We start from the raw sequence: 16,786 nt of genomic DNA, 5'->3' as shown, positions 1-16,786 counted from the left end.
TCCCCACTCCCCCCCCACCCCACTCCCTGTCAATGGCGGGCTATGTTTCACACCGTCAAACGTTGGAACTTAATTGTAATAAATTTGCATCTAATTATTGTGGCCACACACTGGAATCATCCCAATACGTCAAAATTAAATTCCACGCCGGTGTGATTTCACAATGCTGTGATTAACAACTGCCTTTAAAAGGCATGAACCTGGCGACCTCAACTTCGAGGGGGACTCAGATATTAGTGCACACAATTTTGCACAGCGCACATGAAGATCCCAGAGGCTCTGCCATTTTTAGGAGGTCACAGGCAAGTTTCTGCAACAGCTTCTTCATGGCTGGCTTGTGGTGCTGGGGCAAGGGTGACAGAATTGTATTCAACCACAATCTGTAACCTTGTGGCCCAGCATAACCCCCACCAAGCCAGGAGTGCAACCTTGGTTCAATGAAGAGTGCAGGAGGGCATGCCAGGAGCAACATCAGGTATACCTAAAAATGAGGTGTCAACCTGATGAAGCTACAACACAGGACTACTTGCATGTCAAACAGCATAAGCAGCAAGTGATAGACAGAGTTAAACCATTCCACAACCAACGGAACAGATATAAGCTCTGCAGCCCTGCCACATCAAGTCATAAATGGTGGTGGACAATTTAAAAATTACTGGAGGAGAAGGCTCCCCATCCTCAATGATGGAGGAGCCTGCAAAGGCAATCAGCCCTGACAATATTCCAGAGTACTTAAGACTTGTGCTCCAGAACTTGCCGTGCCCCTAGCCAAGCTGTTCCAGTGCAGCTACAGCACTGGCAGCTACCCGGCAATGTGGAAGTTGGCCCAGCTGTGTCCTGTACACAAAAAGCAGGACAAATCCAACTCGGCTAATTACCGCCCCAGTCTGCTCTTGATCATCAGTAAAGTGATGGAAAGGGTCTTCAATAGTTCTATCAAGCGGCACTTGCTTAGCAATAACCTGCTCACTGACGCCCAGTTTGGGTTCCGCCAGGGTCACTCAGCTTGACCTCAATACAGCCTTGGTTCAATCATGGACAAAAGAGTTGAACTCCAGAGGTGAGGTGAGAGTGATTGCCCTTGACATCAAGGCAGCATTTGGCTGAGTGTGGCATCAAGGAGCCCTAGCCCGGAGTCAGCTAATGAACTTTTAACAAAAAGGATAAAAAAATTATTAAACAGGAAAAGATAAACTATATTACAATACTCCTTCACTCACAACTATACCTTTACAGTTATATACAGATTTGTAAGGATAACAGAAGCTACAAAAGCTATCTTATACTTTAATGTTCACAATGAGTACACAGTCTATGTATGTAAACCTATGCACTCTGTGGTCAGACACACCACACTCTGAAACCAAGTGACAGATGCCACATCAGCCAGATGCTATGGATCTCTCCTTAACTTCCCTCTGATGCTTGTCACACCATGAGCCAACCAGTCTCACTGAACTTCATCTTTCACACAAGTGTTTCCAATCTCCACCCTCCAAAAACTTGCCTTGGGATCTTCTCCCAAATCGATGCTTACTCCCAGATGCCTTCCTCGAGGGTTCATCTCAAGGGTTTTGAGCTCTCCCTCTGATGTTCCTCCTCCCTGGGTCACTACATGCATTTAAGCTGTCTTCCACGCACTCTCTCTTTCACTGACTCAGCCGTCAACAGTATGCCACTTCTTCATATAACCAGAGCAAAGAATTATAGTCCTTCAGCCATCTCTTTGAACCTCTTGCCTTTTGCAAGCTGTTCTCACTTTAAATCTGCTTTCTGCAGGTTTTGTCTCTTTAAGTCTGAAGCTTGGAGTCTTTCTCACTTCCCCTCACTCTTAACTTCATTAACAGGAACTTTTCTCAGTTCCTGTTCTTTCTTTGACTGGAAGGTCTGCTTGGGACTTTCCCCTGTTTCTGTCTCACTCCTTTGGCCTTGGGACCTTTTGGGTTTTTTTTTGAAATCTGCAGCTCTCTCTCCCAGTGTCCAGCCTCTCTGGATGGCTTCAAACTGGACTCAAAACTGCTGTTTCTATAGGTTTTTCTGTGTGTGTGTTTGTGGGCGTGATCTGCCTCTCTGGACCCCTGTTGCTAGGCAACAACAATTTTTTTCTACTCTTGTTTGCTTAACTTAGCTTACAGTCATAAAACTCTCATTAGAAATGCAAGCAGCTTTTAAAGTGAAACTAAAACTCAACCTGACCTTTCTTGACATACAGATACAGAAATACAAATCAAACTTAAACTTTAAATCTAAAACTCATTCCTAACATGCACAAATATCAATATAATTTGCCTAACCTATCTCTATTCCCCAACACAAGTCACTCACCATCCTGACTTCGGAAATATATCGCCATTCCTTCACTGTCACTGGGTCAAAATCCTGGAATTCCCTCTCCAACAGCACTGTGGGTGTATCAACACCACAGGGATTGCAGCGGCTCAGGAAGGCAGCTCACCACCACCACCCAAGGGCAATTAGGGATGGGCAATAAATGCTGGCCTAGCCAGTGACGCCCACATCCTCTAAATGAATGAGTAAAAAAAAAGTCAAGCAGCACTAATTCCTCACTGTGCCAATAATTGCTACTCCACTATTCACCCCTCATACGCACACTTCAAACTCAAACATATGCTGTGGTGCTGCAGAACTGTTGCGTGACTGGGCAAGCCTTAGGATGCTATTGGAAAGGTGGCCATTGAACACTGACAGAGGGGTATACTCCTCGTCCCTTGCATTATGTTTCAGTTGACATTGATAAATCACCCTTATGGTGCAAGCAAACCGCGAAGCCTTGACATCCAGGTTAGGAAAATGCCTGTGCCTGAGGTAAGAGCTCAGGATGCAGTCGAGTGGCCAAAGCTGTTGCATTCGATCATGTGGTGTGGGCGGTGCTGGGTGTGGGCATGGTGATCCTTGACATGCTCTAAACACTGGGCATCCATGTAGTTGCCTGGATTCTCTGGCATGTGTTAAGGGGCCTTGAGTGGCAGCCGCAGCAATGACTTGACCAAGAATGGTCTTTAGGAGACAATTGCTGACTCTTACGCCTCTCTCTTTGATACTGCAGTGAGGAGACCATCAGGAACATGGAGTCTGGTTATCCCACTGTGTGCCTGATTGCTTATAGGCAGGAGAGGAGACGGAGAAGAATGTGACGGAGGCACAGATGCAGATGAGAGTGAACCAATGTTGGTGATGCCTGCAAATGTCAAGGGAACTGGTCACGCACATATGCTGCCTTCTGCAGGATTTGGCGTCATGGGGACTTGGAGGGCATCCGCTGCCACTGGTAGTTAAAATTATTGCTGTACTCAATTTCTACAGCAGCTGCTCCTTCCAGGGCTTGACAGAAACCTTTGCGGTATCTTGCAAGCCTCCACCCACAAATGTATCCAGGAGGTCACAAACACCCGTTCTGTCAAGGCTCACAACTTTGTTAATTTCATCAGGGATCAGGCAAGCCAGGAAGCAAGAGCGCTGGGATTTGCTGAGATTTCCCGATTCCCACAGGTGCAGAGTGCCATGGACTGTACTCACATGGCTCTTAAATCTCCCTGGCAACAAGCAGTCCAGTATGTGAACCGCAAAGGCTACCACTCTCTCAATGTTCAGCTGGTCTGTGACCGTAACAAAGTGATCACGCAGACGTGTGCAAGATACCCTGGAAGCATCCATGACTCATACATCCTCAGCAGGTCTCAGATCCCTGACATCTTCCTGGGACCACACAGGATGCATGATTAGCTCCTCGGGGACAAGGGCTACCCAAAAAGGCTGTGGCTGATGATGTCCGTGCTGTGGCTTCAGGCTCCTGGTGAGAGAAGATACAACGAGGCTCATGCTGCAACCCGGAGTTTGGTTGAGCGCACCATTGACATCCTGAAAATGAGGTTCGGGTGCCTGGACAGATCTGGTGGAGCACTGCAGTACACTCCCAAGGGCAGCCCCCCCTCTAATGTGCTCACAGAGGACATCATGGAACCCAGTGACGCTTGGGTACGAGATTCTTGCAGCAAACACAAGTCACATGGAGGTGCACATGCCAGTAATCTGGAGAGTGACTTTGAAGCCAAACAATCACTGTGCTCAAAAGGTTACACCCTGCACAGGGGAAAGGCCCTGGATTGCAATAGTCGCCTTCGTTTTGTGCAGGGAACATGGTTTCACATCAGATTGGCACGAACACTTCTCAACATTCCAAGAGGCCATTGACAAGGAGACATTCTTGGGAGTGTATTTGCAATGGTCAACATTAAGTACAAGTGATTAACACCTGCGCCCACATTGTGCAACTAAATTTTCTTGACCTGACACTACGTCTTGGTGCTCCACCGACATCCACAGCAGAGGTGGAGGTGGCCTGCTGACTGCTACACCCAGTTGGCTGTGATGTCCTCTGGAGGGCTGAGACCTGGAGTGTCCTGGCCTGCTTTTGGGATTTTGCTGTGTGGCAGAGGCACTATCCTCAACCTGTGGAACTGGAGCGGCTGGGGTGACTCGGATGGGCTGATCTTTCCCAAGTCACTTGGGTGGATGGCCCCAGAGTGTGCACCTGCTGATCCCCCTCCGTATGGGTGCCCGAGGGCCCCTGGCTGACTCCTTGAGAGGAAGGGGCAGCTGGAGTGAGATTGAGATGCCCTGTTCCCCTCTCGCGTTGACACTGATGGATGCCTCAGCAATGGAGTGCAGCTCCTGCAGCAGTACAGGATAGAAGCCCTGGACCAATGTCTCCATGGCAGCTGCCATCCTATCAGTGTTGACCTTGGTGCATTGGCATGTTGGCACTGTCGCCTCAGATTGAAGGTGGACAGACTCCACCATTGTGCCTTGCAATCTGAGGACTGTAGCAGACATCCCCTTCCTGATGTTCCTGAGCTTGCCTTTGCAGCTCCAGCAACTGAGGTATGACCAAGTCCAGAGGCTTGTTATCTGACTCGGACTCAACAACATTCTGGCTGCCAGCAGTCCTCTGGGTGCTGGAAAACTGGGAAGTCCCTGCCTCCGTCTGCTGTGGATCAGGTAGTGCAATGTGCTCACCAGATTGTGATCCTGAGGCGACTCTAAAGCTAGGTCTCACCGAGGTGTGTACCTCTGCGCTGGGGAGGGTGTGGGTGAGCGCTGTGATGGGTCTTCAATGTTGTTGTCTGCTGATTCCTCTTCCATGACACCCTTGGCGTTGGAGTCGAGATCCTGGCTCGTGGACCGCCTCGGCTGATTCCCAGATGTGCCTGCAAAAACATGGAGAGATAATTAGTGCATGGCAGGGGACTGCGGAACAGGGGACCTCACTCACAGCAGGGTTGTCTGATGGATGCTGCCCTGCTGGATCCTCACTTGAGCACCACCAGCCTCACCGTTAACTCAGGAATGGTCCAGATCGTTGCTGGCCAGCTGGATGATTCTATTTTCTAAGTCTGTGAGGACCTTGATGTCGGGCATTCCTCCACCAGTCTGCAACCTCTCGCTTTTGTTGTATGCCAACTTGTGCTGCATGAAGACAGATGGAGAGATTGTAAGCAGGATGCCTGCCAGGCCAGATGAGAAGGATGCCTGGTATGTGTGGGTGTTGAGTGGTCCCATGGATGGGATGAGGACACGATCCGCAGGGCAGATGAAGGTGCCTGTGAGAAAGTGAATGGTGATGTCCCTTGAGCTGGCAGTGAGTGAGATCCCTGTGGATGTGTGATGCATTTGTGGGTTGAGAGTGATGGAAGAGTGAATTACCCTGGCGGAATGGAGGTGATTCTCTTTTGGCACTGGGTGGCTGTTCTCTTTTGCAGGGTATTGGGACTGACCACTGCTGCCATTGCCTCCCATGCTGGATTGATAACTTTGCTTGCTCATCTTTGCCCAGGGCAGTGGTAGAGAACTTCAGGCCTCCGCTGTGTTCAGTAGGTGCTTGAGGGAGGCGTCATTAAATTTGGGGGCAGCGTGTTTCATCCCTTTGGCAGCTAAGACTTTCCAGCAGCTTCTGATCCCCTAAAGTGCTAGCTCTGTGTAGGGGCACCCTTTAAATATGGTGCCTGGATTACTGAAGGCCTGAGTGTGAATCAGATGTCCCCCATCCCCTCCGCCCCACCTCCACCCCCCCAACACACCCCCAGTGATCCGACACGAAACCTGTGCCTCTGCATGTTTTCAGTAAAGTGCTGCACAATATGGCGGAAAAGGATGCCATTACCGTTGGAGCGTCAAACACCGCTTTCCCCGCCCGATATTGGACCTTGCCAATTTTTGGGACAATTCCACCCAAAGATTCAGATTTAATCTACTTGCTAAACGAAGAAAGCCACAAGGGTCCAAGGGTTTCGAACAAACAAAAATAAACTTTCCTATTCAAAGTCAGAAAGATAAAACAACTTACAATATCTACCTTATACTCTAACATTCAGGATTATTATGAGGTACATGTGAATTAACAAGCAAACTGTGGTTGACAACACCACACTCACTCCCGGGTATCTGTTATTCTATATATAAACCAGCCTGAACCCCTCGATTAGATTCCAGTCTGTAATTCACTCCTGGGTATCTGTTATTTGGCAGAATAAATGCCAAATGCGACCAAAACAGATTCCATGGATTTCTCAACAATCTACCCAGACGTCAGTAACACTATACGTCAACCAATCTCACTGAAACTTCGTCTCTCTGGTGAGGAATTCCAATCTTCATCTTTGAAGATCTCACCTTAGAATTCTCTTCAAACGTTGCTCCAACTCGGATGGTTTCAACAATGGCCCACCTCACATGGCTTCAATCTCATCTCCCAAGATTCTATTCCCTTGGTTTCCCAAGTACGCTCAAACATCAACTTAAAAGCACAATTTCAGTTCTTCAGCAGTGCTGAGCAGAACGCTACTGCTCCAAAGGGACACCTTTACCCCAGCGGCTCGCAGCATGGCGTCACCAACCTTTGGCTGCCTTCTTGGATTTTCAGGGCTTCTCCTGAGCCCTTTTCAATACCAGGGCTTCTTCTGAGCCCACCTCACTTGAAGTCTGCTCCCCACAGCCCTTTCTCTAATTTGGAGTCTGTTTCTCTGCTTCTTTCTTTTTCTTTAACTTAACTGGGATCTGTTTCTGTCCCCCGTCTCTGTGCCAAGCCTGGGACTTCCGTTTTGGGAGCTCTCTCTGTCCCCTCTCCCTTGGGACACTTTCTGGCTGTGGCACACTGCTGCCGGTCGCCTGAACTGGGGTTTTTTGTGCCGTTCTTATTTTTTCTTTACGTGCAGGCATGTGGGGCCTGTCTGGTGCCCAAAGAACGTAAAGATGCAGAGCTGCACGTATGCAGCCCATTCCCAACATGCACTGGAAGTCCAAGATCCATTGGGAGTTGAAGTCCCCAACCTCCAAACTCAACACTAAGGTAAACTTTTGGGTTTTGTAACAATACTTTCCTTTGAACTATATCTTGGTTTTCACATAAGAACTTATAAGTTATTCTATTTATCTCCCTATATGCTAAGCACCTTGGAATGTTTCATTAAAGACGCTAAGTCAATATAAGTTGTCGTATGTGTTCCCCCTCATTTTTTTTCCTTTTTTAAATACCATTCATCTAATATATCTTCTACCTTTAGCTGAAATGTTAACTTGCCTGTTGTCTTCACAAATACTGCGTGTTTCCGGTATTTTTTGTTTCTGTTTTTGATATTGGTTCTCTGATCGCTGCCTTTGTGTAATGAAACATAATCTCATGGCAGCTCCTTGAAAATATTTTAAGTGAAACAAGTGAAATAAGTATCATGTTGGAAACAGATACTTTCACACGCTTGACTATTCCAATGCATTCCTAGTTGGTCTCCTACATTCTACCCACTGTAAACTTCAGATCACCCAGAACTCCACTGCCCGCATCCTTACTCACACAAATTCCCATTTACCCATTACCTCTGTGTTCACTGATCTACACTGGCTCCCAGTTAAGAAACTTCTTGATTTTAAAGTTCTTATCCTTGTTTTCGAATCCCCCCATGGCATTTCCTCTCCCTCTTTATGTAATCTACAATATTCCGCGGTATCTGCGCTTCTCTAATTCTGACCTCTTCAGCACCACCAATTTTAATTCCCCCACCATTGGTGGTCATGGCTTCAGCTGCTGAGGCTGTAAGCTCTGGAATTCCCTCGCTAAACCTCTCCACCCCTTTACCTCTTTTACCTCCTTTAAGATGTTCTTTAAGACCTAACTCTTCCCCTGAGCTTTTGGTCTTCTACTCTAATAACTCCTTATGTGTCAAATTTTGCTTTATAATGCTCCTGTGAAGCACCTTGGGATATATTATTTTAAAAGTTTGATATAAATAAAAGTTGTTCTATGACTATGGAATGTCCTACTGGAGTTACTGATTGAAGCAGAGACTATGCCAAAATTTAAGAATAAATTAGACAAGATGGTTGAAGGAAAGGGGGGATATAAGGGTTATGGGAACACAACAGGCACCTGGGATTAGTATGGAGTATAAACACAGACGAATTCGGCCGAACAACCTATTTCCATTTTATTATTTCTATGCAATTCACCAGTGATAAAACCCCGGTCCTATCAAGCCAAATTTAGTTGAAGTGAGGTGAGTCCGTGGTCAACCCCTATATAACATGTTTCACAACAAATAATAAACTGGGTTTATTTGTTCAAATTGGTTTGCATTACTGGCACTTATATTCCTTTTTCAACTACTTTTCCTATCTCTCCACTAAATAAGGAGATTATTCCAGACATGTTTTGCATTTTACCTGAGACAGTTGCATAATATACAAAATGATAACTTTGATTTAACGCAGGAGTAAAGGAGGTTATAGCGATTAAGTTATTGTAAATGTTCTCTAGTTAAAAACTCCAACTTTGTAGAGAAATGATTGCTGAACTGAATTATCTGAATTAAGGTTTTTATCTTGATAAGTTGAAGGACAATTTGTGCTTTAGATTGCAGAAGAAAATTGTCAAGGAGTAAATAGAAATTTGTTGACAGCAGAATGTGTTAAATGTGAGTGTGTTGAAACGCACTGCAAAATGCTAACCAGGAATGCGAGAAACAAGACTGTTGAAAGATCAGGAAGAAAACTACACACTGTTAGTAGTTAGCGACACCCATATCCTAAGAATGAATTAAAAAAATAGATTTATGTCCTCACCTATTGATTCACCTTTAGAACTTGTGTGGATATAATATATTGGCCTTTAATATTGCCGAAAAGTGAGAAGCATTTCATCTTGCCCTCATCAGGACAAATGCAATAATACCAAGTTTCAAACAATTAAAACAATTTACAAACAGGAGAAAAGGGTGCTGGTTGGCAAATCAATTCTGATTGGCCAAGGCGTTGCCATGGAGAAAGCAACTAGGAACTATGAGTGCAAGGCTTGAACATATTCCTTTTATTTGCAGAGAATGGGTCCCTGCATATGAACATATGATACTTATAGCAAGCGTAAATGAGCCCCTTTATGAGCTTGGCTGATTATCTTAAATTTGTTATCAGTGTGGCACACTCAGGATTGTTCAGCAAATGCTGCCCAATCACAGAATCGCATCTAACAGTAGACGTTTCATTTTGGGTTTTGTAAGCATGGGCTGTTTGAGTATGGTCTGTACTCTACCTATTACGAGCAACCGAAGGAACATGCTGTTTGATTTGATCAGTCAATTGTTGGGATATATGGCCTACATACGTGGCATCACAGCGGCACTGAAATTCATACACAGTGTTGTTCAATGGTGTGGTAGGCAAAATGTCTTTTTGGACTGATGGCAGCATCCTGTTAGTGGAAAATACCACTTTTATTGCCAATACAAAGTAGCAGCATGAAATGGCTTGCTTAATGTGGTATTCAACTTTTTTTGAGATATTTTGCCTTTTCAGATTAATTTGAGGCAGACCAAGCATTTTTAAGGTGCGAAAGTGACAGCCTTTCCACATTTGCGAGTTTACACGATACATTGTGTTGCACCCAGGTTAGGAGGAGTGAACTGACTCCTTTCTTTGACCCACTCCTGAGTTGTTTATAACCAAGTTTGAATTTAAAAAGGAGATGATATTGCCAATTCAATACATATATACTTAACTGTGTGTAACTCGTGTAAGAAATAAGCCAGACAGGTTCCTTAAGTTAACAAGTAAAAAGTAGTTTTATTGTTAAAACTCACTCAGGCAAAGATGCAGAAATTATTAACAAAAGGTTTAAAATGTACAAATGTGTCCCACTACCCACTAATTCAAAAACAACACACAGAAAGCCTGTCCAACCGCTACCTCCTCACCACCCCTAACTCTGTACACACCTCAGCCTGCAAAAAAGAAATAAAACTCTGCAGAGTATCAGATCTTTGAAATTGGCCAAGTAAAAATTACAGCCAGAAAAAAAATTATTCCTGGGTTGTCTGGATGCTTGTTTACAGCTGAAGGGTTACTTTCCACAGTAGCTGCTGGTACTTGAGTTTCTCACTTGGAGCAGTCTCTTTTTTTCTTGGAGATACTGATGTTGATTTGGAATCCTCCTTTACAAACCCTCAGTTTGCAGCAATGAGGTCTTCTGGTAGTTTTCAAATCTGAAACAGCTCAGCTTTGAAGAGAGAGAGGTTTCAGAGAAAGAGAGAGGGGTTAATGCCCCTTCTAGCCCTGTGGCAGGAGGTCCCCAGTCATGCTGGTGTCTAAGCCTCAACCAGGCTCTGCATTGACCACAGAAATGTTAATGCAGTGATCAGGGAGAACTCCTACCCAATTCCTCGCCTGGAGGAATGTATTGACAGGGTAGGAACTGCCACATATATAAAGGGATATGGGCAGGTCCCCCTTAACACCCCCGGTTAAAGTGCTTTTTGTCATCTCAGGCTGCCTTTTCCAATGCCAAGTTATGCCATTTGGATGAAGAAATGCTCTGGCCACCTTCCAGAAGCTAGTCTCTCTGACTTTTAGTTCAAATCCAATATGTTTCACATGCAAGAGCCGGGACACATGACTTCTCTCTGGTTTCAATCTGGGCTTATCTTAGCCACTGTCTTTGAAGAGACCCTGTAGACCCTGTGTCTTCATAAAGCAGCTTGTGTCCTTTGCAAATGTAACATGGTAGCTGTTATAGACCAGTGTCCTTTGCTTAGCAAAGGTGCTCTTTTCAAAATGTTCAATATATACATATCCAGCTGATGACATTATAAATTAATATTCTATTTAACATATCTTCATAACAACAGTGAACAATGATCCGACTGGGATAGCCATTGCCCCGCAGGATGTGCTCTATTTCTGTGTCAGGCTTGCAAGGTGAGCAAATGGCTAGGGCTGTTTTTACAAGGGGTGGGATTTTCTGGCCCCTCCCACTGGCGGGATCTTCTGGTCCCGCGAAGTTAATGGAGATTTGAATGGCTCGCCGCTCCCGCCGTGGGGAAACCCGTCCTGGTGGGTCTGGAAAACCCCAGCCAAGATTGGTGATAAGGCCAATCTTATAGCAAGTGGAACTTTCGGAATCCCAACATGTATGTTGCCCAATGAATGTGGGCTTGCAGTAGACAGTAGTGGAGAATCCATTAGCGGATTTCTCAATGAGCACATCAAAGAAAGGGAATGTGTTAAACTGCATTAATCTCAAATGTAAATTTGAACGTGAGATGGAGTGTATTAAGATGTGTCAGGAAATCCTTACAAGTGGCTGCAGATTCAAAGGCCAGAATTTTCCCGTCGGCAATTTGGGGGCGAGGCCCGCTCGCTGACTGGAAAATGACGCAGGATGATGTCGGGAGGAACCCCTGACGTCATCCCGGTCGCTTTAATTTTTTAGGAAGGCGGCGGGACAGCGAAATCAGCTGTCCGCCCGTCGACCTGTCAATGGCCAATTGAGGCCATTGACAGGATAATTAAAGTAATTAAAGACCATGCCTGTCCAACCTTAAGGCTGGCGGGCAGGCCAGGAGCCCCAGCGGGCTTCTGATAATACATGAAACCTCATCCACTGGCGGGATAAGATTTCATGTCTGTTTTTAAAAAGTTTAATAAATGTAATGTGGTAGTTATTAACATGTCCATCTTGTGTGACATTGTCACACGAGGGGGACATGTTAATAATATTTCTATCTCTCTATTTTGTAACTTTTGTACACTGTCAGTAATCTCCCTGAGACAGTACTTTGTCTCAGGGAGCAGTGCGCTCTTTCGCGTGCATAGGCAAAAGGGCGCACGTTGACAGCTGGGGATTCCCTCCCTCCCCCTGCACAGGCAGGCCGCTGGGTGGGCCTTAATTGGCCCACCCACTCAAAATGGCGGCGGGCCCTGTTTCATTGGCGGGGGTCGGCTGTCGACCTGCCGCCGAGCTGGAGGGGCCCACACGCTCACCAAGGGCAAAATTCTGCCCAAAGATTGTGAACGTATCATATATGCATCGGAAATATACTCAGTGTAGGAGATTAGGTCTCATTCCATCAAAAATGTGTTTCTCGTGGAACCGATGAAAATGTGAGGGAGCTGGATCAATGGATCCCATGGTTACACCTCCCTCTCTCTCTCTTTAGCAGTCTCTCGAAGTGAGGAGGAAGCTGGCCCGGGAGCCTATGGCAAGAGCTTGTGCGTGGAGTCTTTTAACACTGGGAGGCTGTTGTGCTACAACTGCCACATCGTTCTGGCTTAGCAGGAAAGTCTCCTGCTCTTACCACCTGCCGTAGGAGTATCAGAAGGATTTACAGGTTGAAAATTAATCTGATTGGCCACATCATGATCACACATTCCTTGGCCATCAAGTCCTGTGGACCCAAACCTGGAGCATTTGACTCAGAGGTAGAGACGCTACCCTCTGTGCCACAAGAAGGATAAACCACCCACTACAGGCCATTCAGCCTAACATCTGCAGTGACAAAACTTTTAGAGATAGTAATCCAAGACAAACTTAATTGTCAATTAGAAAAATAAGGATTAATAAATGAAGGTCAGCTTGTATTTGTTAAAGGCAAATTGTGTTTAACTAATTCTATTGAACTTTTTGATGAAATAATGGTGAGGGCTGACGAAGGTCGTATAGTTAATGTTATGTATATGGGCTTTCAAAAAGTGTCCGATAAGACACCGCACAATAGGATTTGTTTATTGAAGCTCCTGGCATTAATGGAATTAATGGGGCAGCATGGGTATAAAATTGGCTAAGAGACAGATAGCAGTGAGTAGTAGTGAATAGTTGCTTTTCAGCAAGTATAGACTGGTGTCTCCGCCCGCCCCCCCCAGGGATCAGTGTTAGGACCATTACTCTTTTTGATAGATATTACTGACCTGAGTACTGTATACAGTGCATAAATTCAAAGTTGGTAGCTGACAGAAAACTCAGTACAGTGAGCAGGATGGTAACAGATTTCAGGAGGGTATGGACAAACTGGTAAAATGGGCAGACACATAGCAAATGCAATCCAACACAAAGCAGTATGAAGTGGTGCATTTTGGTAGAAACAGTGATTTGCATTTAGATAACATCTCTCATGGCCTCCAGATCGGTGCCCCAAAGCATTTTGCAGCCAGTGAAGTACTTTTAAGTGTAGTCACTGTTAAAGTGTGGAAAACACAGCAGCTAATCTGTGCACAGCAAACTCCCACAGACAGCAATGTTATAATGATCTGTTTAGTGATGGGCTGGGGGGCTGATTTTTGGTTTTAATCTTATTTAAAATAACTTAAACCAAGGGCCGGAGCACAGAGACAGGCTTTTTACCCAGCCTGCCTCTGCACCCAGCAGCTTCCTCATTCGTTCCAAGGGGAGGCGGGGCCTGATTTCTAATCCAGCTCGTTCCCCCTGGAATGCAAATCCCAGCTGTGGGTGGCCGATTTTAAAGGTCAGGTTCATAGGGCAGAGAGTTCTCCCCTCTCTGCGCACCCAACTTGGGAGAGAAAACCTCAGCCAGAGTATTTATTTTCCCATGGTTGTGTTGCTAATACATAAACTTGTCCGCTCCAGTGTCGTGACTGATGTTAACTGGCATGGAAGATGTCATCCCTTACGCTTCCCTAACTGTTGGACCTAGTAGTGCATCTTGATTTAACTCCACCTGTCATTCCTATAAAAGTTCTGCCTATTGCATTGTATAGTTTGATCAGTCTGAAGCAACCTTTGTTCATAATTTCCTTAAGTCCAGTGTTAGAGTTGACAAACCTAGCCTTATTGAAAAGATGCATCAACTAAATTTGGAATGCTATTTCATGATAATGCATGACACAGGACAAGGGGATTTAAGTATAAACTGATGAAGGAAAGTACAAACTTGATGTCAGAAAGTACTTGTTCATGCAGGCTTATCAAAATCTGGAATGGCCATCTGGGTAGAGTAGTGGAGGCAAAAACTCTGGAGTCGTTCTTGAAGTAATTGGATTTTGTAATACTGAGAAAGTGCATTCCTATGGATGAATGAGTTTATTAAACTAAATATCCCAACACAACTTGCCCTGTAAGTAGTTATTTTTGTGATCTTTCTGAACTACTATCTTAAAGAAGACATGGTTTATTGTCGTTATGAGGATCAAAACCTCAACCCATGTGTGCACAGCAGGATTCCACAAACAGCCATTGGATGAAATATTCTGGGGTCACCATTGAACAGAAACTCGATTGTATCAGCCACATTTCTGCTGTGCGGCCAAAGTACGTTGGAAGCTGGGTATTCTGTCATAACCTCTTGACCCCTGCAAAGCCTCTGCAACACCAAAAAACCACAAGTTAGGAGAGAAATTGAATATTCTCCACTCAACTGGATGGGTGCAGCAACAACAACTTTCAAGAAGCTCAACACAATCCAGGGCAACAAAAGGCATCTTTATTAGCAGCCCAGTCATTACCTTAAACATTCACTCCCTCCACCACTGGCACACTGTGGCTACAGTGTGCATTACCCACAAGGTGCACTGCAGCAACTTGCCCAGGCTTCATAGACAGCATCTTCCAACCGGTGAGCTCCACCATCTGGAAGTGCATGTAGCAGGTGCATGGAACACAACTGCCTCCAAGTTCCCCACGATCCCAACAACCCACCCCCACACCAAGTCACACATCACCCTGTCGGTCACCCTTTCTGTAAAACAGAACAAAGATGCATGAAAGCCTACCTTTCACACAAAACGAGTGACCTTCTGTTTCTTGGTGCAAGTTTGAATTTGAGTGCATTGTGGGAGGAAAGCCAGATTTTGATTGAAGAGTATTATTTGGATGAGGTGTGTTGAAGTGTTATGCTTGAATCGGGAATTATATGTAATGGATGTGAGTGGAAAGTGGTTTGTTCCAATGGAATTATATACTTGGATTAGAGTTGTGCTTGGCGGGTTTCTGTTGAGTAATAAATTGCAGTGCTGTAGTATCTGTTAGCTGCCACAAGAGACCACTAAAGCATTGCCAAAGTTTTCTAGAATTTTCAGCAAACATGCCTTGGCAACAGCTTGGCTAAGCATGTGAAAATTATCAGATGTTAATGTTTCCTTTCTTGTTTTAGTAAAAAGTTAAACAAGAACTTATTTAGCCAAATAACTGGAACAACTTGACAACACCATAAAATATTTACAGATTTTCCCAAGAAGCTGTCAGCGTTGGAAATTTTATAGCCAGGGTGGATTTTTTTTTCATTTTTTTTTTACTGCTTTGCTAAAACTACATTAACTTGCATTTATATAACAGGTTTAATGTCATAAAACATCTGAAGGTGCTCGGTAGGGATATCAACTGACAGAATAGATACTGAACCAAAGAAAGGGACATTGACATTAATTTATTCAATGTTTAATTGACAGGCATTGGAGAAGGATGACGCAATCAACTGTGTCAAAGACTGTAGAGGCAAGTCACAGAGAATTTTATGACTTTGAGAAAGGCCACTTCAAGGCAAAAACTGAATTGGAACGGTTCAAATACGGAAAGATAGGCAATGATTTGGGAGGACGCAACACCTTCAGTAGTTTTTAAGGGTAGAGGAGTCAAGGATGGGTTTTTTTGAGGAAGAGGTGTTGACAGACTATTTGAAAGGGGGCGGACATTACCTGAGGAGAAGGAACTGTTTACAATATCAGTGAACTTGGGGGCCAAGATGGGAAGTTGCCTGGGGTTTGGTGGGAATAGGGACGAGAGAGCAGGAGGTGGTTTCTCACAGACAAGATGAGTTCAGACAGCAAAGCAGGGTAGATAAGAGAGAAACTAAATAAAGATGCAGGTCCAGAATAGTGCTTGGGAGAATCTTGGCTTAAATGGCAAGGGTATTGGAGGAATCTGGCAGGTGCAACTGAAAAGATGATCTGAATCTTAATGACAAAGAAGTTCATAAACTCCCCTCAGTTGTTGTTGGTGGAGAAGGCAGAGGAGCAATGTTTAAGGAAATGGTTGGTAGTGGGGAAAAGAAACCAGTGGCTATCCTTGTATTCAAAACGATTTTAGACTACTGAGCAGTTTTGGCAGAGGAGAGAGCAGGACCCGATTTTACCTGATGTAGTCCAGCCAGATCAGAAGATAAATAACAAACCTGTTGTACACTATACATTCAAGTCTGCATCCCTTGGACTTAAGGGAGTGAAGGTGGAATTGTACGAGGCTGAATGATCAGGATGGGAGGGAGGAAGGGTTTTACTTGGGACTAAGGCATAAGAGTCCTTAGAAGACACTGTTAACTGCCTAAAGAAAGATAGTGCTACCAAAATTATTTATACATGCTTTTTTATGATTGCTGTATATTTTTCAGCTGGGGGGGAAGTATCAATACTGCCTCCTATGGTTCAGTTCAGTTAGGACAATTGCGCATCTCAATATACATAAATGACCTGGACTTGGGTATGAGGGCATGATACC

This window comes from Carcharodon carcharias, chromosome 5, assembly GCF_017639515.1.
Source record: "Carcharodon carcharias isolate sCarCar2 chromosome 5, sCarCar2.pri, whole genome shotgun sequence".
NCBI classification, from domain to species: Eukaryota; Metazoa; Chordata; class Chondrichthyes; order Lamniformes; family Lamnidae; genus Carcharodon; species Carcharodon carcharias.
Note: the sequence above shows the minus strand (reverse complement) of the source record.